We start from the raw sequence: 25977 nt of genomic DNA, 5'->3' as shown, positions 1-25977 counted from the left end.
GAGTCCTGCTAATATTATAGATCTTCCTTGCACTCTTTCCAGCTTAATCTTGTCTTTCCTGGAGCAGGTTACCTAAAACTGTACGCAATATTCCACGTGCAGCCTCACCAAAGACATGTATAACTGAAAGCTAGGTCTGTGCTCTGTAGAGTTTGAAAGAATGAGAGCTGATCTCATTGAAACTTAAAAGGCTTACAAAATTCTTATGGTAGTTGACAGGATGGGTGCATAGATGATAGCTCCCCTGGTTGAGGAGCCTAGGATCAAGTATCACAGTCTCAAATAAGTGTAAGTTCTTTAGGACTGACACTTTCAAAGCTTGCAGTGAGGTAGTGTACCGATACAAGACAGATTATTATGCAGAATTACAAAAGCGAATGGTATTAAGGTTTCTAAGGATATGCTCCTTAAATTTATCTACATTGTGGGTAGATATATCCAAGGAGAAATACAAGAAAATGTAATCTTTTCATCTGCTGATATTTGCTTTTCTTTTGTTGCTCGGTGAACAGTAGATTAAAAAACTAGATGCTCAACAAGAGATGACTTAATAAAATATATTACTACTGGATGAGTTGGGAATATTTGTTGCAGAATGGATTTTTGTGTCTCAGTAGGAAGTAATGTAAGCATATGGTTGGACGTTCCGTGGCACACCCAATATAGAGTGTAATTTTTATGTGCACAATGAGTTGTGCTGGATGGCAATTTCTATATTCTATTTGGAAGGCTGTAGTGCCATAAATAAATCATAGTAGAGGACTCTTGTGCATAACAGGTTAACAGCCTATTTTTAAATATTGTTCTTAACTGCTGTGTACAGCAATGCCATGTAAAGGCAAAAAAGACTTGGATTTTTACAAGTTCAAAAGCACTTTGTAGGTAATGACGTGCTCTTTCTATTCCCTGATAGCCCTAAATTATATGTACATTGGTAACTTTATTGACTGAATTGTACCTCATATTTCAGCCTTTGAATAACTCATTCTTTGAGTTCGAATTTCTTTGGAGCAGGACATTAACATAATTGCCACATTCAAGATGTCACAATGGGGTACTGGGAATGGATCCAAATGAGAGTCACAGACACTGAAGTACAAGGAACAGGACTTGACTAGAGTAGGGACGTGACAGGATACAGGCAAGGAGCGGGGACAAGAACGCAGACTTGGACTAGGGAAAGCGGGACCAGGACTAGAAACCATGGACGAGGAGACAAGGCTTGGACTGCAAGCCCAAGGACCTAGAACCAGGGTCTTGCCTCAGGCTCAGACCCCAGAACCAGGCAAGGACATGACATGGCTTCAGGACAGGACATGGCTGGGGACTAGAGGCCTGAGCTTGGAGACAAGACAAGGCTTAGACTCCAAGCCAGAGAATGGACAAGGACCCAGAATCTGGGTCTTGCCTCGGGCTTGGACCCCAGAACTAGGCAAGGACATGACATGGCTACAGGTTGGGATCTTGGGTCTTGAGCTGGGCTGCAGGATCCTCGAGGCTTGGGTTCCGGGAGCTGGGCTGCGGGATCCTCGAGGCTTGGGTTCCAGGAGCTGGGCTGCGGGATCCTCGAGGCTTGGGTTCCAGGAGCTGGGCTGCGGGATCCTCGAGGCTTGGGTTCCAGGAGCTGGGCTGCGGGATCCTCGAGGCTTGGGTTCCAGGAGCTGGGCTGCGGGATCCTCGAGGCTTGGGTTCCAGGAGCTCAGAGACAGACTGGGAACCAAACATCAACATAGAGCCAGGACTTACCTTTCAACAAGCCAGGACTCATCTTTAACACAACACCAACATGAGACAGGACAGAACATAGACATAGAGCCAGGACTTATCCCAAGACAAACCAGGACTCAACTTCATCTCCACACCAAGGTGGGACAGGTCCCTCCATCAGGTAACTGCAGAACGGCCAGACTTACCCAACAGAGGTAAGGACAAGACAGGACAGATCCCCCCCACAGGGCAACAGCAAAACAGCCTGACTTACCCCACAGAGGCAAGGACAAGAAGAGACAAACACTAAAGAACAACAGACAGTTCCACCTCTGCTCCAGAGAAGCTCCAAATCTCAGTTCAGCCAGCAACCTCAGCTGGCCAAGGAGACAGCCGAATCCATATTACAAAGACTACTCCAACAAGTGGCAACAAGGCTCCATGAAGCAGTGGTCCTCCAACCAGGCCTAAAGATGACCAATGGCTTCACTAACCTTCCATCAGCAGGTTGCTCCAAGGGGGAACTGACAAGATCAAGGGAAGGCATTTAGATAAGAACGATCCAATAACCAAGCCCTGGTCTCTGGAAGTATTTATGAGTCTGCCCAAACTAGAATCATGTGGCTTAATTAGAGAGCTCAACAGAAACGGGGTAAACAGGAAAACCTGGAACAAGGGTCAATGGACCGGACCGTGAACCAGAATGCGGACTTCACAGACCGGACCATGACACAAGACCTTTTGTAAATAACTGATCCCTGAGTTTTATGGACACAGGCTGCAACTAAAATCATAACAAAACTTGTATTTGAAGATGCAAGGACTGCAGATACAACAATCTAGAACAACACATAAAGTGCTAGAGTAATTTAACGGTTGGGTAGCATCTTTGAAGAGAAGCAGACAGTGGAAGTTCTGGTCATGACTCTTCATCTGAACCCACTAGAATGTTGACTGTCCATTTCCTTTCACAGATCCTATCTTCCTCCTGAACGTTGCATGTTGCTTCACCTGAATAGCAACTCAGTGATCCATGTAGAGAATACATAGGGGTGTCGATTCTTTTTCTTGTGAATGCTTCTCATCTGATGATATCTGCCTGTGATGCCACGCTGCGAGTAAAGTTCTCATTACTTGTGTGTATGACAACAAACTTGACTTTGACTTTGTAAGCATCAAATGAGGATCTGGAGTCAACAGATCTTGCAAATGTAGCAGATGGTGATCTTTTTAACCCAAAGATACAGTTCCATTGAAAGATGATTAACATTCCTAATCTCTCTGTTTGCTCATTATAAACCTTGCTTTGACTCAGAGATAGCACAACCAAGAAATATCAGTGGGGGTGTGGGATTAATTTGTCTCTGGTAATCAAAAGTAACCACATCATCTGGTTGTCCTTACTCCAGCTCATTCAATTCCATTGATGTCACTCGGTTTTCTAATTTTAAGTTTCCTCAAGCATGTAATAGGGTACAATTATATTCCAAACATCTTTATAATTTTGGTTTAAACCTTCTAATTTACGTGAGACTTAAAATTGCACAAACTAGTGAACAAAATAAATGCTTAAATAGATCTTTTAAGATTCCATCTTTTGAGTCCTTGATGACAGCACACAGAAATCATCTCTCCTGGTTCTTATATGTTAAGCAGCTGGTGGGCCAAAGCAATGTGTAAAGAGTAGGAGTCTGAAAGTCTGAAGTTCCGTGGAGGTTCATAAAGCCCTGATTTTTTTTTTTGAGAATTGCCAGAAACTCAAATCGGAAGATTCATATGTATCTGAGTCTATTTTTTTCTCTGCAGGAAGCTGAATTGTTGGATTTAAACTGTTACCTTTGATTTTGACTCCGATATATAGTGCAGAGCACTGGCTGAGCAGTTACCTGTGAATTGCTTACACTTCTGAGATGTTGAGAGGGAAAAGCCCTCCCACCATTGAGCATATCTACAAGGAACGCTGCCACAAGAAAGCAGCATCCATCGTCAAGGACCCCCACCATAAAGGCCATGCTCTCTTCTGCATCAGGAAGGAGGTATGGAGCCTTAGGCCTCACACCACCACTGCATTCCCGTTGGTCTGGATTTATACATTCTAAAAGTACTCAATGATGTAGCATCCACAGTTTTAGAAGTAGAGTATGATTTATAATCCTCTGCATGAAGAAATTTCTCTTGATCTTGTTCTTAAGTGTTCAACTAGTTATCCTGAGACCGAATTCCCTACTTCTAGGCAGGGGAAGCAACTACCTGTTATTAGACCCCCTTTAGAGTCTTATTCAGTACTGTGCAAAAGCCTTAGGCACACACACACACACACACACACACACACACACACATATATATATATATATATATATATATATAGAGAGAGAGCTAGGGTGCTGAAGACTTTTGCACAGAACTGTATTTGTCAATGTGGAGCAGAGACTGAGTTTGTAAATCTGGCGGGAGCAAAGGACGTTGGGAATGACAAGGGTGGAGTGCCGCGGGGGCGTGGTGTGAGACAGGTGGCCGAGAAGGAGTTCCAGTGGTGGGGGGGTGGTGGTGGCAAGGGAGGTCAATTAATTCTGAAGAATTGGCTTATTGATCATTACAGAATGTCTCTGGTGCTTCCTGCTCCCTCCCCTCGTCCTTCCCCTTTTCAAAGGTTTCAAAGGTACATTTAATGTCAGCGAAAGGTATACAATATACATCCTGAAATGCTTTTTCTTCACAACCATCCATGAAAACAGTGGAGTGTCCCCAAAGAATGAACAACAGTTAAATGTTAGAACCCTAAAGTCTCATCCAGCTACCCTCCCTCCCGCGCATAAGCGGCAGCAAGCAACAATTCCCCCCTCTCCCCACCGGCAAAAATAAAGCATCAGCACCCGCCACCAAGCACTCAAGCATGAGCAAAGCAACAGTAAAGACAGAGACTTGCAGTTACCCCAAAAACTACATCGTTCAACCGGCATTCGACATACCACAGGCTCTCTCTCTCCCTAATAAGGGAGAAAGAGGTGTCTCCGTTTCCAACCATGATTTCCTTCTCCCTGACCCCTTCTCACTTGCAGTCCACAATTGTTTTTTTCGTGGCAGCAGTACACTGAAATACATAAAATTATTACAGTACTAAGCAAAACTCTAGGGCACCCTAGTTATATATGTATGTGCCTAAGACTTTTGCACAGTACTGTATGTTGCAACTCATAATGGGCCAATCGTGCACCATTTATCCTCACAGAACAGCTGTCTCGTTCAAATTAGGGGTGTTTTACTCTGTAAGTCCCATGTCCACAAGGAATCAGTATCTAGAAATTGTACCCATTCACACACAAGCGCTATTAAATTGCATGACCAATCATTTCCCAGCTGATTTGTGATCACTGTGAAACTGGACTGTGCATTTATATGTGCAGTTCTCCTGAGCACATTTGGTATTTGACTGGAATGAGACATACATCTAATTGATTACATGAAAGATTAGATTTATTTGTTATATCGAAACACACAGTGAAATGCGTCTTTTGTGTCAACAACCAATACTCCCCGAAGGTGTGCTGGGGCAGACTGCAAGTGTTGCTATTCTTCCAGCACCAACATAGCATGCCAACAACTTACTAACCCTAACCCATATGCCTTTGGACTGTGGGAGGAAACTGGAGCACCCAGAGGAAACCCACATGGGAGAATGTATAATATCTTTACAGAAAGAAAGTGGTGGGAATTGAACCCCGATCGGTGATTGCTGGTGCTGTAATGCATTGTGTTAACCAATATGCTACTGTGCTGTCTTGCAGGCATCTGGTGCAAGTTAATCATTTCTAATTGTTAATCACAATAAAGGATAATTAAAGCTGGCAGAAGATCAGCGAGGTGATACAAATTTAAAGGTTCCCACTAAGACAACAGTAGTAGTGCGATCACTCTATGATGTTCTCTTAAGGGGTTGCATATTGGTGGGTGACTTAATCCAGGATGTTATAGTGGATTCCCTTAATGGAGAATGCCTGTGCATGATTTTATTTAACATGGGGAGGCTGATGCACGAGCAGCCACCACACAGTTCTTGACAGATCGGAGTCAGGGTCCAGTGGCATGGAATGCAAGAAGACTGGGGACCCTTCACTGCTGCAGCCTTCCTCCAGCTTCACTGCTGTTGTGATGTCTCATCGTCTTTCTCCAGTTCCGTCACTGAGGTCTTGGTTGGATCGCGCTTTGTCTGGAACAACTTAGCACCATGGGTGACCCTACCAGAGCTGAGCTCTAGATGGCATCATTCTCAGGATCTTGGGAGCTCACAAGCCCCACCACGACAAGGTGACAATCCTCGGAGAAAAAACTAGGGCAATAATATTTTGTACGAGCCTTGCCGGACTCAATTCCGTCCTCCACAAGCATCATCGACAATGATTGCATCATCTCAACATCATATATTGCAGTGTGTGAACCAGTGGTCACTGACTGGCCAATATCTCACCTCACCTCTTGGTGGGGTGGGGGTGTTGAGCAGGCTGGTCCATTGCATGGGGGAGTACCCAGCCACACTGGAGATCCATTTATACTACTGTACCTTGACGGCCATGGGGAATATACTTGTTTGCCAATGACATGCCGGCTGTGAGCTCCGCAGACTGCTGTCCCAAACCACATGATTCGGGGTCAAAAATCACCCGAATTTTTCACCAGACATTTCATCAGCTTCTTGATTTTTGTGTGTGTGACTGCCTGATTGGACATCAGTTTTGTGCATTGAAAGAAGGTGAACTTCAATTTCTAAACTTCAATGCACAAACTCATTTCAGTAGGACGCCTTACAGCAGGCAGACTGAAGAGTCAGTCAAAACTGAGTTCTAGGTCAATTCCAGAGCTCAAAACCCTGTGAGACATCCAGTTCTCTTCAATTAGAATCAGGTTTATGATCACTGATATATGTCGTGAAATTTGTTGTTTTGTGGCGGCAGAACAGTGCAATACATAAAAATTACTATAAGTTGAAATAAAAATAAATAGTGTAGTACAGAAGAGGAATAGTGAGGTAGTATTCATGGATTCACGAACTGTTCGGTTAAGTGGGTTTGGCAGTTCAGCTCTCTAAAGCACAGATAGAAGTCTGTGAAGTTGGCATACAACTAACTCATCGGATAACGGATCTGGTTCTCGTGGAACAGCAGAATGGTTGAATTAATTAGGATATTTATGTCAGCTTATATACATGACCTGATTTAAACAGCATGAGTTTGCAATGATAGAAAATCAATTTAGAGCAAGATGGGTCTCCAAAGACATCCTAACAAAATGGAAATGGAAAGATGTTCCAAAAGCACGTACATATATTGATCTAAATTCCATTTGTATTACTCCGGCCTGAGTACTCTTGATTATTCAGAATTGCAGTGTTCTGTTGAAAAGCTGACTTTTTTTTTGGTAAGACCATAAGAACATAATTTGTGTATTGATTGTATATTGTCTTGAAGTAACCCTTTAATACTTTATATATACACACACATATACAATAATATATATACATACACACACACACACACACACACACACACACACACACACACACACACACACACATATATATATATATAAATATATACACACACATACACACACCTGTATATATATTGATATATTGTTAACTCATATTCAAGAAGAACATGTAGTTTTAGGGTTATTTCCAATTAAATGATGTTGATAAAGAGTGTCGTGAAGAAGGAATGAAAGATTGAGGTGGAGAGTTTAGGGAGGAAATTTCAGTCTGTTGCAGGCATGGCCAATGTGTTGAAATAACGAAATTTGGATTCACCCAAGTTTGCCCAAGAGGCAAGATTTAGAAGAGAGCAGATATTTAGGATTAAAAGGCTTGAGGAAATCACAGGTATATCATGGTGAGGTTTGACAGTAAGGATGACGATTATAAAATAGGAGCTTTACTAAGCTGAGATCCATATTGAATTATTTTTAAAAAAGGGGAGGGCTGGATAGGCGGTGGGGCATGCATTCTCAGGTATGCATCACACATCCTGCATATATGGGTATTCACTTCTAGAAGATATTTCATGTGCGCATTAACATGGAAGGTTGCCAGTTTCTGGGCACAATCAACAATTGGATTGCTTCCTATCGCAAGGCCTGATTAAGCATTTGGCAAACCCACCTATTGTCTATTGCAATTATTAATGTAACTTCCATCTCTCTTTGGAGTCCAGTGTCTGCAGCCAGGCAAAGCTTCGTGCTTCTTAAAAGGAGCCAATTTTTTTAAGCCTTCATTTTTTTTATTATGGTGCCAAAGCAAATTGAAACAGCTGAGAAAAAATACCATATGCCACTTCATAGACCAATAATTAGCCATCAGGCATCTCACTTTGCCACCTGTTGTGGCACTCAAGTTTAGACTTACATAGACAACCTACCAGGAATCTCCAAAGGTAGATTAAGTGAGTGATCAAAGATCTGTCAAATGGAGCTTAGTGTGGGAAAATGTAAATTCTCCATTTAAATAGAAAAAATTATATAAATATGTATATTACCTAAATGGTGAAAGACCGCAAAGCTCTGAACTACAAGAGGATCTAGATGTCCTGTTACATGACTAGCAAAAAGCTTGTAGGCAAGTACAGAGAGTAATTGGGAGCCAAATGAATATTATCCTTCATTGAGAGAGGAACTAAATAACAATGTAGATACATGCTTTGGTTATATTGGCTATCGGTGAGATTAATACCATGTACAGTATTGGTCTCTTTTTGTAAGGAAGGATGTAAAGGAGGTAGTTTGGCTTACAAAACTGATACATAGGATGGGTAGGCTATCTAATGAAGGAAAGCTGGACAAACTAGGCTTGTATCCACCCAGATTTAGAAGAAGTAGGATTGCTTACTTGAAACATAAGATCCTGAGGACTTTTGGCAGAATGTGTGTGAGGAGGATTTTCCTTTTTATGGGAGACACTAGAACTAGTAATTACAGTAAAAAAAAATCAAAGGCCATTTTTTAATGACGGAGATGAGACAAATAAGATCTCTAAGGACTATGAGTTATTAGGACCCTGCTTCAAAGCACTGTGGGAGCAGAATTAAAATACTTTTTAAAGGTAGGCACAGATTCTTGAACAGCAAAATGCTGAAGAAACACAGCAGTACTACACTGTGGAAGATCAAATTTGAAGGCAGAGTACAGGGTTAATGGTAGGATTCTTAGCAGTGTGGAGGAACATAGGGATCTTGGGGTCCACGTCCGTGGTTCTCTCAAAGTTGCTGCACAATGTGATAGGGTGGCTAAAAAGGCGTACGGTGTGTTGGCCTTCTTTAGTTGGGTGGTGGATTTCAAGAGCAGCGAGGTAATGAGATAGGGAGAATTGATGCTGAGATTGGAAAATAGTTAGCAAAAAAAAAAGTAACGCTGAAAGAAGTCAGCAGATTTAAGAACTGTTGTGGAGAGGAAAGATCACTTGTATATAAGAGTATGCTGTGAAGGAAAGGTTGTGGGACTGAGGCTTGTAGGTTATAGGTGGAACAAGATGTGGAGGAGATGATGAGTAAATAGAACCAGACGGAAGAAGTTCCAGCATCTGCAGTCTCTTTTGTCCTTGTGGTATATAATTAGTCTCATTAAATATCTCTGGATGTCATCCTTGCAAATTCCAAATTTTATTCGTCAGATTTTCACTAACTTAACAAGAGCAAAGACACCACAGATCTACCAGCTTGGTAAAAGTTGACAGTGTTCTTTTCTGTATTTTTCCTCGTGCTGAGTTCATTCCTGGTTGTATTTATGATACATTAGTAATGTAATCAAGTCATACAAATGTACAATTACATTGCAGTTGTTTTTTGTAGGTAAACCATTCAGTTTGTGTCAAGCTATTTATTTCAATTATAGATTTCAGAATTAGTAATCCTCCTTATCACAATCACCAGTGAATTATCTTCACAAAGTTTCCCACTAGAAACCAGATATGTACCTTCTATTAAAGAAAGAGACCTCAAGTGTCACTTTTATTCTGGCATTAGTGGATCAGTTTTTGTCATGTGCCTCTGGATTTTACAAATGTGATTATATCACTTCTTTGATTAATTGTGACTGTTTCCAAATACCAAGCCAATTTGATGATGCAAAATCTCCTTTTAACTTTTTAGACTTTTTAGTGCCTTATTTTCATGGTCAGTGTGCTAGACAAAATCACCTGTCTGCTTTGAAAAGTGCTTTTAGTGCAAACAAGGTTTGGATTTTGCAGGAGCTGCAACATCATTGAGTAAAAATGAATAATTTGGTACAGACTCTTGAGTGCAGTCTCCCAGACTACTAAAACTTTAACAGGATTAGACTAAATTTTTTAAAGGTCAGTGCATTTTAAAAAAAATGCCAAGTATTTTACTACTCTTGCAAATAAAGTCTAAAAGCTTTTGGTTGTTTTCAGTCAAAGATGTATAGATAACAGCTTGGCATAGACCAGGTGGGCCTCTGTAGTGGTCTGTGACTCTATGACTTTAACCTCTATTTTTCTCTTCTTTGCTCATACGTCTGCTTCACAAAAACCCACATTTTATTTTCTCTTAAGAGTTTCAATCCCAAACATTGACTGTCCATATCCTCCCCCCGCCCCCACAACTAATGCTTTCTGACCTGCTGAGTCCCTTCAGTACTTTTGTGTGTTGCTCCAGATTCCAGCATCTGTAGTCTCTCTTGTCTCCATGTACTTTTTCTCGCCTTTTTGGACACTGCGACAAATAAAGTCTGTTTATTTTTTTTAACAGAAAATGTTGTAATCTGGAGGTCCTATTGCATTATTTTGAATAACAGGCAGAGATACTCCCCAGATATTCCAAACAACACTCATCCTTCACCAAGCACAATGAAGAATAAAAATCTTGTAAATGTCATATTACTTGTGATGGCATATAGCTGTGCACTAGTCTGTCTGCCACACTTCCTACATAACAACTACACCAATTTAATTGAGTCAGACTGTGTTGTGACATCCTGCAGTAATGAAAGATGCTATTTACATTGAAACATTTAACAATGATGTTCAAATGCTTTCAATCCTGATTGTATAGTTTGGAATTAATTGGCAGTTGATGTATTTTAATTTGCTGCCATTGTTTAATTGCTGGATTAACTGAGCCGCTTGTTTTATCTGCTGGGTTTTCGAACATCTCCCTGATGAGCAGTTTATTTGCCAAAAGCACAATCACAGATTCTGCTCAGTAATAACCAGAGTGTGGATTCACAACATTGAAACTCTATTACATTTTACTTTACTGGGATATTTTCTAACTGTTTGATATTTATTTGGTGTAAATTAACTAGATTTTGATTTCCGTAGAACATCAATACCTTTAAAGATCTACAAGTGGGAACCAGAGCCTTGGTTCCATTTATAAATTTTCTTGAACATTGTTAGATAAAGCTTTATAACAACATTTCTTATGACTGACCTAGAATTTGCTCTTGTATTCCTAGCACGTTCAGGTTCACAAATGTCCTGGAACTGAGAAATGTCCCACATCTACCCTCCATCTTCTCCTGACTAACTTGCAGTCTTTCCTGGTGCTCCAAGCCAAAAATTCTGGTTACCACCAAATTCACTTGGATCAATCGATGCTAAATACCACCTCCCAGCTGACACAGGGACATTTCACCCAATACTTCTGAGCTTTACCCTTGGAATTGTGAGGAGAGCTGGTTAAACACTGCCCCCGGACATACTGTCAAAGAGATTGAATGCCACTGATGTTCACAAGAATGCCAATAAAATTTTACATAATACAATTTTAAAAACTGTTACAGCAAAGTTAGAGTCATAGTCATGAAGTTGTACAGCATAGTCAGGCCCTTCAGCCCACCATGTCCATGCTGACCTTTTTGCTAACCAACACTAAACCTACTTGATGCCACTAGGACTGGATGGCACAGCCATCCAATGGCCCTTTAGAACAGAGATAAGGATGAATTTCTTTAACCAGAATGTGGTGAATGTGTGGAACTCATTGCCACAGACGGCTGTAGAAGCTAAGTTATTGGGTATATTTCATCGGATTAGTAAGGGTGTCAAAGATTATGGGGAGAAGGCAGGAGATTTGGGTTGAGAGAGAAAATAAATTATCCATGATTGAATGACGGAGCGCATTCAGTGGGCCAAGTGGCCTAATTCTGCTCCTATGTCTTATGGTCTTATTTACTTCTCTGCCTTGCATATTTAAGTGTCTGTCTAAATGCCTCCCAAACATTGCAACTATGTTTGATTCTATCATCTCCTCTGGCAGATATGAACCACTTTGTATAATAAACTTATCCCTCAGATCCTCTTTAAATCTCTTTCCACTCACCTGAAAACACATGTCCCAGTCAACATCTCTGAGGATCTGTCCTGGGTCCTGGGCCCAACATATTGATGCAATTACAAAGGAGGCCTGACAGCAGCTATACTTCATTAGGAGTTTGAGGAGATTTGGTATGTCACCAAAGACTCTAGCAAATTTCTACAGATGTACAGTGGAGAGCATTCTAACTGGTTGCATCACCGTCTGGTAAGAAGGGGCCACTACACAGAATCGGGGAAAAAAAACTGCAGAAAATATCATTGCCAAAAGATGCAAACTCAACCAGCTCCATCATAGGCACCAGCTTCTCCAGCATTGAGAACACCTTCAAAAGGCAATGCCTCAGAAAAGGCAGCATCGATTATTAAGGATTCCCATCAACTAGGATATGCCTCCTTCTCATTGCTACCATCAGGGAGGAGGTACAGGAGCCTGAAGACACACACTCAATGTTTTTAGGAACAGCTTCTTCCCCTCTGCAATCAGATTTCTGGATGGACAATGAATCCCTGTACACTACTTCACTATATTTTTTGCTCTCTTTTTGCACTATTAATTTAACTTAATTATATATATATATATATGCACAGTGCTGTGCAAAACCCTTAAGCACATATATGTAACTAGGGTGCCTAAGACTTTTGTATCATACTATATTTGTCAATGTGGAGCGAAGAGCAAGTTTATAAATCTGGTGGGAGCAAAGGATGTTGGGAATGGCAAGGGTGGAATGCCGTGGATAGTGTGTTGGACAGGTGACAGAGGAGTGCCAGGGCGGGGGTGTTGCAGTTGCAGACACACCCCCACCCTGAAGCACCAGGCAAAGTCATTTGATTCCAAGCAATTGGTTTATTGATTATTTCAGAATGTCTCTCTGGTAGTTCCCCTCTCTCCCCTCTTCCCCCTCTCCCTTTCCCTTTTCCCAACCATGATTCCCCTCTCCCTGCCCCCTTCCCAATCTGAGTTCACAATGGAGACCCATATCAGAATCAGGTTTATCATCACTCACATATGTCATGAAATTTGTTTATTTTTGCAGATACACTACAGTGCAATACATAAAATTACTACAGCACTGTGCAAAAGTCAATTGATAGTTTATTTTTATTATGTATTACACAATCTATGCCGGTGATATTAAACCTGATTCTGGGGAAAAGATTTTGACAATCTGCCCTATCTGTGGCTCTCATGTGCTTATGTTCCTGTATTCACTCCACAGAGAAAACAAATTCAGTCTGTCTCTCCTCATAACTAAGGTCCCTCAATCCAGGCAACAACCTGCTGAATCTCCTCTGCACCTAAGAAGGATATTAGGAAACAAGTAAGCACATTTATTGCAACCCCTGTAAAGGAAAACTAAGATGGACTTGTATTCATGTTTGCTTCTACCATTCTTTTCCCATTTAGTTGAATGTGCCTGTTGGATCAGGCCCAGGATCAGCAAGCAGATTCCCAGCCCAAGCACTGGGAAATCTTTAGGAGTTTTCACTCTCTTACTGGCCTCAAGGAGGAGTCCAATGAACAGGCACAGTGGTCCCGGGATTGTCGACTAAAACCCGGGTTTAAAGGTTTGGCTCACGAGTCTTGAACCTTCATCCAGTTACATGGGCAGAAGGTTTTAAGCAAGAGATTAGGCAGTATTGTGAGGCAAGTGCTGCATTGCCAGACATGTGGAATATAATTGCCAGCTCCCTTAGGCCACCTACAAGCTGATTCACAAACTGCCAACCCTATTTTGGCTCAGACCAACCAGGCAACCTTCAACTGGGTTCCTTCCCAACTCTTATTCTTCAATCAGCATCACATAAATAGTTGTTTTGTGCAAATTGGTGTTTGAGTTCCTGCTTAATAATACTGGCTAAACATCAAAAAAGCTTCACTGGCTTTGGGATGTCCCAAGGTCATTAAAAGTGCAGAGGATCTGCAAGCCTTTCTTTCTCCATTCTCAAGGCTTCCCTCTGTTCTGCTCCGCCCTTCCTGCTCTCCCACTCTCACTGCCTCTCCTTCTTCAGCCTTACTGCAATTATTTTCTATCACCATTGGAGGCTTCGTCAGTAGAATTTCTGCCGTTAAGGTTCACTGCGACCCTATTTAACACAAGGATAACTTTGCACAAATTAACTTTTTAACTACTGGAGAAAAAATGTATCTGTTAGAACTTTGATAGGATTTTGTTTAGTAATTGTGTTCCTCCGAAAATCAGTTGTTTTTTTAGAGGAACTTTTTGATGTATTCAGTAGTATTAATGATTCATGTCATACTGCTGTTTTATGACTGGAGCAATAAACTACTTGTTTACCTGATAGCCTATGTAAATTAGCTGATATCGTATCCTGGAATATAATGCGGTTTTGAAAAAGTGAAACTATTTACTGTGTCCCAGAGAGACCTCTGATGAATATAAGAGAAACGGCAAAGTAATCAAGACAATGAGTGCTTTCAAGTGGATGACTATGTCAGTGAAAAATACTGCGAATACTTGTAACCTAAGCGGCATTTTTTTAAAGATCTATTCTTCCATAGAACTTAAACATTACTGGCAAGACCAGTATTTATTGTCATTGCCTATTATCTTTGGATACAGTTGATTCATGGAAAGAATGGCTGAATTATTCCTTGAAGGACATTAGTGAGTCTGATGGTTTTACAATCCAGTAATTCCATGGTTGTAAATAATGGTACCAGTTTGCTATTATTGAATTTAAATTCTGAAGCTGTTAGGATGGGATTCAGAATTATATTCAGGGATCAATGCTCCGGAGCTCAGGAGGCCTTGTACTTTCTTGTTACACATTATTCTGCATTGTTATTGTTTTACTTTGTTCTACATCATTGCACTGTATATATATTTTTTATTTATTTAGAGGTACAGCACGGTAACAGGCCCAATGATACTCATGTGACCAATTAACCTGCGCACCTTTGGGACTTGGGTGTAAACTGGGGTACCCAGAGGAAAACCACGTGGTCATGGGTGGAATGTACAAACTCCTTACAGGCAGTGGTGGGTCACTGGCACTGTAACAGTGTTGTGCTAACCACTACTCTACCTTGCTGCCAAAATCATAATGATCTGATTTGTATCAACGGTATGCAAGACAAGTTTTTCACTGTATCTTGGTACATGTGACAAGAATAAGCCAATTCCAATACCAGTTCCAATACAAATCCAGTAACTTTACTTCTATACTATGTTTCCACAAGCACTCTTGGAGATCATTTGGGTTTTGGGATTGGGAAGCTTTATATTCTTCTTCTGAACATTGGTGAGCATAAGATACATGAAAATGTATTGCAAATTTTATTTGTTTATGTACTTAGTTGCTAAATTTTCTAGAAGTGTTTTGGAACGTTTACTTTTGCTTTTGTTCTGCGTGTTGCTAAAGTTCAGTTAAATCTGCTCGCGCTACTGGAAGGTCTTTGACATTAGCGTGAGGCATTGGTGGTTGGTTGCACTGTGGTCAAAGTCTGACTCTGTCAATGTGGTTACTTTGATATAGTGCAATACCCTCTGCCCTCTGATGACTATTAGCTGAGGTTGATAAAGTGAAGCATTGCCGCGGACACTTAGTGTATTGTCGTCGGTGCGTTTCTGTTCTGCTGAGTTTGGTCATCCTCCAGAGTCAGAATTCCATTTGCTTAGCTGTATGTCTTCTCCATTTTTGGGGTGAACAGCCTATGGTTTCATTAACTCCACACAAGCATTATCAGCGCTGATCAAAGGGTCATTATCAATCGTGCAGAACTGCTGGCATCAGCAGCCTGCTGGGACAAAAGTATTGGCAAACATCACAAATCTGACCTATACGGACTGCTCTTCAGTGGTTACTGTGTGACACTTTCTTGTGATAAGGATGAATATTCGGGAATTGTATGCATTTATGCTATGCCACAAAAGAAAGTCGGAAAACAGTAGCCTGAGTACTCAGTAGGCTATTGATTTATCCTCAGTTTTTCAGTCTTAATGCTCACTTTGGGAATTGCAAAGCAGCTCCAGCTCCTGATCCCTATTAGGAATTCCACAAGGTGCCTGTTTCTTGTTCCTACTTGGAATTTCTCAAGGTCCCAACTCCTGACTCCCAGCAGGATTCAGAAATTAGAGGGCAGGGGTTCAAGGTGAGAGGGGCGCATTTTGTTTGAAATAGAGGTGATATGTCTGTGGAATGAGCTGTCAGAGGAAGTGCTCGAGGCAGGTACAACAATATTCAAGAGACATTTGGCTACTAAGGGTTTAGAAGAAATGGGCCAAACGCAGGCAAATGGGAATACTGTACTTAAATAGGCCTCTTGGTTGACATGGATGATAAAGAATAGGCCTGTTTTTATCCTTTATTACTCTATGGCTGTAATAGCATGAGACTTCTGTCTTTAATTGCTGGTGATATTCTACAAGGCTCTAGTTCCTGATTACTGGTGGGAATTCAGTGAAAATCGTATTCCCGATTCCTACTGTGAATTCCATGAGCTTCCTGCTCTGAATTCCCACTGAGAGTTCCAGAGGACTTGAACTCCTGATTCCTGATGGAAATTCCACAGCCTCCTGCTCCTGATTCCTTCTGGTATCTGCCTAGGGTCTCTGCTCTTGAGACACACTCAGTGGCCACTTTATTAGATACCTCCTGTACTTAATAAAGTGGCCAATGAGTGTACGTTTGTGGTCTTCTGCTGCTGTAGCCCATCTAATTCAAGGTTCGATGTGTTGTATATTCAGAGATGCTCTTCTGCACATCACTGTTGTAATGTGTGGTTATTTGAGTTACTGTCACCTTCCTGGCAGATTGAACTAGTCTGCCCATTCTCCTCTGACCTCTCTCATTAACACAGCATTTTCACCCATGGAACCGCCACTCACTGGATTTTTTTTGGTCTGTTTTTTGCACCATTCTCTGTAAACTCCAGAGACTGTTGTGCATGAAAATCCCAGGAGATCAGCAGTTTCTGAAATATTCAAACCACCCTATCTGGCACCAGCAATCATTCCATGGTCAACGTCACTTAGATCACGTTCCTTCCCCATTCTGATGTGTGGTCTGAATGACAACTGAACCTCTTGACTATGTCTGCATGTTTTTATGCATTGAGTTGTCAATAAAGTGGCCACTCAGTATATATCTTAATACATCCAAGGATTGAAAAGATTTAGTCTATACTTGGATTAGTTATTAAGTATTAACATGCTTGAGCTCTGATAATGTTTATTCCCCAGTATGAAAGTGATGAATTGTGTTGACTTTGCTGATTACTAGCAATCATATTAAATATGACGCAATTATTTTTGCTGCTGATTTTTTTTCCCTCGCTGATATTTTTTCAAGGTATTATGGTTGCAAACCTCTGTGAGCTCTTCCAGCACACAGTAAATGATCCAGAAAAAAGAACACAATGCAGAATTCTGAATGCTAACAAAAATGTCAGCATTGACAAGAACTCAAGAAATAGAAAAAGGAGACAACAGATTGCAGATGCTGGAACCCGGAGCAAAATAATGATGTGCTGGAGGAACTCAGTGGGTCAATAGAGAGGGAAGTGGAACAGGAACAGGAATGTGTCATCCAGTCTTTCAACCCTGCACCGTTAATCAATAAAGTTATGTCTGAGCCTGTGCCATGCCAATTTTTTTCTGATCCCTGTATTCCCTGTTTCACCCTTTATCAGTTTTGGTCTTGAATATCTCAATGTTCGTCCACATATGATTATGCATTTGTAACTCTCTGGAACAGAGCACTCCACACGTGCACACAAAAATATTTCTTGTAATCTGTCAGAAATCCTTCATCTGTAAATGATGCCCATATCTGTGGATCATGTATATCATTTCTGTCAGTGGAGACAGGGCTGGTATTTTTTTAAATTTAAACAAAATTTTATTTGGAGATACAGTGCAGAACAGGGCCTTCCAGCCCAATGAGCTGCACCACCCAGTAACCCACTGTTTAACCCTAGCCTAATCACGGGACAATTTACAATGACCCTATTAACTGGTACTTCTTTGGACTGTGGGAGGAAATTGGAGCACCCGGAGGAAACCCATGCTGTTTCGGGGAGGACAGACGATCTCCCTATAGACGATGCCGGAATTGAACTCCGAACTAACAGTGCCATGATACCATGGTATTTGTTTCATTCCTCTGGAGAAATAAAGAAATGTCTTTGTTAAATCCTTGATTTTGTTTTTCTATTGGAATTAGGATTTATGTGTACTTCTGCACTGTCTTCCCATTTTACAACAGGGAAGAAGCTATTTAGCCATTACTATGAAATCTAGAATACTTTATCTAAGTTCCTCCACTGTGCTGCCTCCTTCAAGGATGCAATTGCTCAGCCATGCCATTAATTATCTTCTATAACTAATTTCCTAGCTCTGGCTTGGTGTTCATGTCTCACTGCTATGGATTGTTCTGGGGTATTTACAGACATCCCACCCTGCAAAAACTCATTTCAGGGAGGTAGCACCATCAATTTGCGGGAGACTTCCGGGAGAGATGGGATGTCTGCAATAGAGTTGCTCCTTAGCAGCTAGCCAGCTAGTTTAAATAACGTTAGCTATGCTAATGAATGAATGACACCTGTTAAACTCACCTCAACATGTCTTTTACAGTCTTAACCCACCATGGGCAATAGAAAAGTCACTGTTGCAAACAGTGCAGCACGCAACACAGTCGTTATTTAGACCCCTATTAGGCAGAGGAACACTTTAGGGTAGCCTGGGGTGATGTATGTTTTATATTTTCTTTTTTTGGAACACTCTGCCACTCTGACTTTTTTTGGAACTCTCTCACTCTTGCTCTTGCTCTCGCTCTTTCTATCACGCACGCACACTCTCTCGCTCGTGGTTGCTCTCACGCTTGCTTTCTCGCTCTCTTGCACTTGCTTTCTCGCTCTCTCTTGCGCTTGCTTTCTTGCTCTCTCTCACGCGCACTCTCGCGCTCTCTCTCGTTGCGCTCAGTCACGCTTGCTTTCTCGCTCTTGCTCTTGCTCTCTCTCTCGCTCTCTCGTGCTCCCTCTCACTCACGCTCACTCTCTCGCGCTTGCTTTCTTGCTCTTGCTCTCGCTCTAATGCTCGCTCTCAAAAAAATCAATTTCCAGAACACTGTATATAATTTGCGGGCATCGGGGAGCCACTATTAATTTGCGGGAGACTCCCGGAACTTACGGGAGAGGTGGGATGTCTGTATTTACAGGTGTACTGGCTGATTATTGATAATGCAACCAAATCAGCAATCTAGAAGACTGGATTAATGTCGATGAGTTCAAATTTCATCACAGCGTTTGGGGAATTTTAAACTAGTTAATTAATAAACTCAGATAACAAAACTGATGACCGTGAAACTATGCAGTTGTCATAAAATCTCAACTGCTTCACTGACATTCCTTCGGGAAGGAAATCAGGCCAGTATATGGCATCAGCATGACTTATGACTATACTCACAATGACCGAGCAAGTCACTTCATTTTAATTAGGATTGGACAATAAATGCTGGTTTTGTCAGAATTGCCCAACATCTTGCAGATGAATAAAGAAATAACAAAACTATTATGCCAATTCTTCAAACCTGCTGCAGACTTAGGCTGCCTGAAACATCACAATGATACTCTATTCAATCTCTCCAGAAGTGAGCTATTTGTGGAGGCTAAATTTGTGGAGCTGACTCTAAGCTGATTACTATTGAAGACTAATTTCCATTGCTCCTTGGGCCTTTTGGTTCTGACATGAGTTGACTGTTTAGTGATGAATTCTTGAACTAAATTAGGCATAGACTTAAACCCTTTTCATCCATAGCCATCCACCACAGTGATATCTACTGTGATGCTAAAGTCAGCTGGAATGCATACAATGGCTGTAGGCTATTTCCAATAAAGAAAAGCAAAAATATATTTCTGTAGAGGCGGTTCTAGCAAAATACACTTTCCTGTTCGGTTCTTAGACAAGGTTTAGTTTAGTTTGTCAGTGGCTGAAAGGGCAAAATGGGCAGCTATGCTCAGGGCAAGCATACCTCATTATCAAAGAAAGTATTTGTAAAGCATGTTCCATGACCTCAGGATGTCCCACAGCATTTTGCATAAAGTGTAAGTTGTTGCAAATACAGAAGCATTTTGTCCACAGAAGTTCCAACAAAAAAGCAATATGTTTTTGTCGTGATGCCTGACCATAAACGTTGGCCGGGGAGAATGTCCACTTTGTTCATGGGTTCTTTTAACATCCCACCTGAAACGCGGCACATCCAGATTCAATGTGAGAGCAAATCCTTACAGACAGAGGTGGGAGGATTTATCATGGGGGAAGGAGAAGTGGAAGGGGAATTAATTAGCCATCTTCCACAAGTACCAGTGATGAATATAAAATGGCTTAGATTTTGGTCTATGCTATCTTAAGGCGAAGATCCGTTGCTCATTCTTCTTTGTCTTCATTCCTACACCTCTGACACTTGTAGTACTTGACCTTGCAGTAAAATCAGAGCCTTTGCTGGGGCTCCTTGCGAAGTTGAAAGCCTTAAAGAAGGAAGGGCTTATTTATAAAAATCATCTATGGTGTTGGTTTATTATTGGACTTTGTACCTAGATGGAGTGAAAAGCTTGCCATACATACTGTTTCTACAGATGAAATCATTACACAGTGCATTGAGCTAGAATAAGGTAAAGCAATAACAATGCACCTGCAATTTCTGTGTTTCTCTTACACTCTGCTGGATGTGAACCGAATACTTCACAGTTTTTCTTAAAGAAGACCTAGATTGAAGTCTCACATGGCAAAATGGATTTATTATGAAGACATTTTTAGAGAGACAAAGTCTTGCTTTCTATTGCTATATGAGCTATATGGAAGGAGTAGTCTTTCTCTGTGATATTTTGTGATCGTTGGAGGGGCGTCTCATATTGACCTTTGGATCTCTTAACAGAAGAGCTGCAATGGGGTGCTGGACTATGGTTAAGATGGGGGAGGCACAGCAGTGGAGTTTGTTAGGTTGCATTAATGTGGGGTCAGAAACAGCCTTCCTCCTTACCTGTATTCTTGACCACAAGTGCTCTGTGGAGATGATCTCCTTGAATGTTTAGCCAAAGATCTAGGTTGCCTTAGATTCAGAGTGGGGTCTCGAGCACTTGTTAGATCCCCGTATGCATATACAATAGAAATAGCATCTTCAAATTTAGGTAGAGGACTCAGTTGTGTTTATCCTTGCCAGCTCATAAATTTTGGTTGCATAGCACAGAAATGGGCTGTTTGTTCTATTGAGTCCACACCAACCAATAGGCACCAGTTTACACTAATCCCATTATTTTTGTTATTCCTGTATAGCAATCATCTCCCCCAAGATTCTGCCACTCACCTAGACACTAGGGGCAATCTACAGTGGCAGGTTAACTTAATATTTGCATAGCTTAGAGCTGTGGGGGAAAAAAAACGGAGCTCTCTGAAGAAACACACACATTAGCTATTCTGGCATATGCACTTTTTTTGCTTTATAATTACTTAATTTTAGCTTATGGATCATGTGCCTAATTAATACAGGCATGTGTTTTTCAATTAAATCCATGAAGAAATACTTAGTCTCACCTGAACACGCCAGTATGTCTGGATTGTTGCAGCGTACTGCAGCTTATGTTGGCCTGGCTGACTGCAGAAGATGTGGTTTGTTTTTCTCTGTTATTATAGCCAGCAGCTAATTTACGGAATGTACTGCATTTGAGGTTTGGATATGTTGACCTGAAAATTCTGAAATGTTCACTGAATCTTTTTGCACGATTGCCACAGAGATGGATGCTTAAGGTTGAATGAATTGTGTGAGAAGAGAATAACAGAAATTTAACATCTGGAGAACACTGTTCACCCATGAGGAAACAGTACAGCATTGACTGTGTTTACATGTTCTCCTTGGTATTAGGAATGTCCTCAGAACGGTGCATCTAGTCATGCAGTAGAAACTGCCATTTAAAAAAAAAATAGAGATTAGATTTATTTGTCACGGGTTCATTGAAACATGCAGTGAAATCCATCATTTATGTTGGGGCAGCTGGCAAGTGTCGCCACATTTCCAGTGCCAGCAGGGCATGCCCACAACTTACTAACTGTAACCATACACATTTGGAATGTGGGAGGAGTCTGGAGCACCCGAAGGAAACCCATGCAGTCACAGGGAGGATGTACAAGCTGCTTATTGACAGCAGTGGGAATTAAACCCTGACTGGTGATGGCTGGCACTGTAAAGTATTGCGGTAACTGCTGAACTACCATGTCACCCAATTTACAACCATTGCCTTTTGCAGGACCTGCCAGCTAAGGATCACTGATTGGGAAGGTTGTGAGTTTAAGTGCCTCTCCAGAGACTTGAGCACAGCAGTTGAGACGGGTGCAGTAATGCATTACCAAGGAAGTGCTGTAGCACTGGGGTTTCCACCTTTTAGCTGAGATGTTAAATCTGTATTGTCATAGGGATGTAAAGAATCCCGTTGCGCTTTTTTGAAGATCTGGGATGTTATTTTCAGTAATCATCTTATTTTCTTCAAACAATTAAAAAAAAAGCATTGTCACATTGCTGCTTTTGGCCAGCAAACTCCTATATTGAATACTTAAGAGTAATACAGATTGGGAACAGGCCATTCAACCCAACTAGTCTGTGCTGACAGTGTTGTTCATTTAAATTAGTCACATTTGTCCTATAAACATTTCCTATCCACGTACCTACCCAAGTGCCTTTTAAATGTTGTTAATGTACCTGCATGGACCACTTCCTCTGGCAGCTTATTCAATATGTGGATCACCCTCTTGGTGAAGAAGTTGCCCCTCAGGTTCCTACTAAATACTTCCCCTCTCACCTATATCGCCCAGTACTTGATTCCTCAACCCTGGTGAAGAAAAGACTGTGCATTTCTACATATGGTTGCCATGGCTACTTCATTGGCTACAAAGTACTGTAGTGAGGTCATGAAAGACGTTGTATAATTACAAGCCATTTCCTCCTTACTGCCTTTGGACATCTTCTTCACTTAGTTTGTACTTCATTTGTAAAGATGCCACTTGTTTCTCTGTGGCCTCTGATGAAAAGGTGTACAGCGGTGACTCATGTCGCAATTATTCATGAAGATGAACAGTGTCACCCCACACTGGGTTGTTGGCAAAGCAACTCTGTGGAATTTCTTGGTTAATATTTTCTTGAGGTGTGCTGACAAAGTCTTCCTGGAGTTTTCAGCCATGCACTGCATCATCTGATAATAAGAGCAGGCTAGCCATAGCTGGAACCAGTGCCACTTGTGTTATGAAATGATGCTGATCTTCTCTCTCCTTCCATCCATCTGACTCAGTCCCATAACTTATAAAAACGCTGGTAAGATGACCTCAAGGTTAAATTTATTAATCTAGCTAATGCCTGCTCTTCTTATGGGAGGGTGTTGTATAATTTTAACAGCCTAAGAGTGATGAAAGGTTTCTAAGCTTTGCGTCTATTACTACCTAGTCTCTCTTGACAAAGTCATACAAATTTTTTTAATTCCTTCATTAATGAGATGTGGGCATGGATAAGAATGCCAACATTTACTGTCCATTGCTAATTCCCCTGGAACTGATGGGACAATTAAGAGCCAATCTTATTGGTACCTTTATGTTTACACAAAGACCAGACCAGGATGAGGATGGCAGATTTCCTTCTCTGAAAGATATTGGTAAATTGGATGGGAATTAATGACAATCCAGTAGTTTCATGGTTACCATTGCAGTGTCTAGCATTTTTTTTTGTTGATTTGTTCCAGATTTATTTGAGTACAGTACTGGAATTTAAATTTCCCAGCTGCCATGGTGAGATTTGAACTTGCCTCTGACTCAGTAGTCAAGAACAGTGGCTCAGAATAGTAGTCCCAATAAGTAACTTGATCATGGTTTTTGACAGTTAAGCAGTACGTTTTGATTTATGCTTTCTCTTATTAGCTAAGCCTCCCCTTTTTCAGAGGTCTTCAGCCACTTTCTTCTTTCTCCGTGATATCCGACTCCATTTGGATGTGCGCTAAGTGTTAATATTCTGCTGGTTGACTAATTATAATGGCTGTAACGGTTTCTATGTATCATTCTTAAAGACAAAGCCTATATTAAAGTTGGTATTGGTTTACATTTGTCACATGTATTAAGATATAGTGGAAAGCTTGCCTTGCATGCTGTACATGAATCAAATATAGAACAAGGTATAAACAATAACAATGCAGAATGAAGTGTAAAAGCTACAGAGCAAACTCAATACAAGTAAACAATGAAGTCTAAGGTCAAGATCTATCTTATCATACAAGAAATCTGTTCAAGATTCTGATAACAGTAGGATAGAAGCTGTCCTTGAGCCCGATAGATACTGGCTGCTTGTCACTGTATAAAACCAGCTATTGTAACCCTCTGCTATTCATGCTGACCTTGTGGAAGTTCATAAGCGGACCATTGACAGCTCACCGTCAAGTGTGCCAACAGCCTTTGCTTTATCACCTCACTTTTTGAAACAGGTTGTCTCGTCAAATCAGGACCTTCTGCACCTGAGGGCATCGTTGATGGTGTGGGTTAGAAGTCAAATTCGGGGCTCTTGAATGCACTTGGATTAATAGTTCCCTTTCCTTGGGCAGAGGGAGTCCAGGCTGAGCGAGTTCATTGCAAAAGGGAAAGAAATTCCATTTACAATGCTGCCACTGTGAGTTCTGCACTCTCAAACAAGTTCGCATTCCGTGCTGAATGTCATACCAGGAATTTAGTGTGTAGTGCGGCCAAAATGGGTGACAGATTGATTGCCACAGCGCCTCTGCTCTCTCTGTGGCACCTACGGCCCAGTATGTCCGCTGTCCGCTGGAAACACAGAGGAAAGGTGTCACTTTAGAGGGCAGCAGACTGGTCTCTGTGGAAAGCCATACACATATATCATATTTATACATAACCTTGAATAAACAGAGAGAGATGGTGTTTCCACTGTCTTAAGAAAAGAATCTAAGATATCTTAATGCAGAACAAGGTTCTGGTGGAAGTGGGGTGTAACTCGACGTCTGGGGGTCTACATGGGTGGCAGTGGCCCATTATGGTGAATTATTGTTATACGATCTATCTTTATTTTGACTGAATGCAGGAAACATTTTGAATCCAAAAGGCCATCGAGTTACAGTTTGCACACTGTGGGGAGTAGAGGGTGGGGGGGCTCAAGGACTGCTTCTATCCTGTTTCTCTGCACTGACGCTCTTAAATAAGTGCAGTTGAGGAAATCTGGGATGCAAATCAGATTCGCCTTCGATAGTAGATCCTGTGCACAGTCGAGCTATAAACTGCCCTCTTCATCATCTTCAGCAGTCCTTCAGAATTGAGACTAATTTGCTCCCATCCCACTTCTGAGAAATATGCCTACGTTTCAGTTCTTTGCATGTGCGGTCACTGTTAGATAGCAGCTACCAGAAAACATGGACAGATTTGATTATCCTGATACAGAAAAGACATCATTAAGCTGGAAAGAATGCAAAGATTTACGAGAATGTTGCTGCATTCAAGGGCCTAAGTTATAGGGGGAGTTTGGGTAGGCAAGGACATGTATCTCCTTGGAGTGTAAGAGACTGTGGAGTGAAATTATTGATGTGTATAAGATCTCAAGGGGTATAGATAGGGTGAATGCACACAAGTCTTTGCCCCAGGAAAAGCTACAGGACATAGGTTTAAGGTGAGAGGAGAAGGATTTAAAAGGGATCTGAGGGGAAGCCTCTTCATGCGCAAGTAGATGCACACACATATGTGCAGACATATAGACTGTGTCTCCAGGAACTCTGTCTGCACTTCTCACTGCCTCAGTAAAGCAGCCAACATATATCAAAGACGTCATCCGTCCAGACGTTCTCTCTTCTCCCCTCTCTCACTGGGCAGGAGATACCAAAGTCTAAAAGTGCATGCCACCAGGCTCAAGGACAGCTTACCCCACTTTTCAATGGTCCCCTAGTACGATAAGGTGGA

At 41.4% G+C, this 25977-nt stretch overlaps 1 protein-coding gene across 14 annotated transcripts in view; it reads left to right on the top strand.

The window, feature by feature from the left end:
• Nucleotides 1-25977, top strand: part of LOC140191785 (thyroid hormone receptor alpha) — a 534600-nt gene that overhangs the window by 54651 nt on the left and 453972 nt on the right. The window contains exon 1 of one of the 14 annotated variants that reach the window (XM_072249530.1): nt 13333-13350. The exons of 11 other annotated variants lie outside the window; for them this stretch is intronic. The gene's annotated coding sequence lies outside the window, so the exon portion shown is untranslated. Of the gene's footprint in view, nt 1-13332; nt 13351-23300; nt 23351-25977 lie in introns of those variants that run through there. 2 more of the 14 variants (XM_072249529.1, XM_072249534.1) reach the window with 2 other exon arrangements.

Source organism: Mobula birostris, chromosome X (genome assembly GCF_030028105.1).
Source record: "Mobula birostris isolate sMobBir1 chromosome X, sMobBir1.hap1, whole genome shotgun sequence".
In the NCBI taxonomy this organism is placed as follows: Eukaryota; Metazoa; Chordata; class Chondrichthyes; order Myliobatiformes; family Myliobatidae; genus Mobula; species Mobula birostris.
This window is presented reverse-complemented; position numbering and strand designations above follow the sequence as displayed.